A 561-nucleotide genomic window follows, 5' to 3' on the forward strand; every position below is an offset into this window, starting at 1 on the left:
ACCCTGAGTCCGATTTCTGTTCGGGGTTGTAGTTTCCATACCTGTGGACTTACGCTCGGTTTTCACGTTAAGACATCCTATGCTTTGTAAATAACAAAGAATGGACATTACCGGTGTTCTCCTTATGAGCTTAGGACATGAAACAGAGGAAGAACTAAAGCAGCCACGAAATCCCAATTAAACAACTAATGGGTTCTAAAGCATCTTGGAGATACTCATTTTACAAGGCTTATACTGCAATCTTCTATCATTATTTTAATGAAATGAAGCCCTTGGATATTTCCAGAGGCAACTTCTTTCACACAAAGACGACATTTTGGCTATTAAGAAAAAAGTACACCCTTCTGGAGTAGGAGTCACCACAGGAAATTCAGAAAAGCTACACAAAATGTCCCTGAAGACAGTTTCTGAACCTTTGGAACAGCAAAGAGAACAATTCAGACTCTTAGTAACATGCATCATTATGTTTAATATGAAAAACATTTCTAGATATAAATCATATTCATAAAAAAGATCCATAGCATCTCTCAGATAGCATCTTACATAGTTGCAGCAGCAGGA

Source organism: Buceros rhinoceros, unplaced genomic scaffold (assembly GCF_000710305.1).
Source record: "Buceros rhinoceros silvestris isolate BGI_N320 unplaced genomic scaffold, ASM71030v1 scaffold2296, whole genome shotgun sequence".
Classification (NCBI taxonomy): Eukaryota; Metazoa; Chordata; class Aves; order Bucerotiformes; family Bucerotidae; genus Buceros; species Buceros rhinoceros.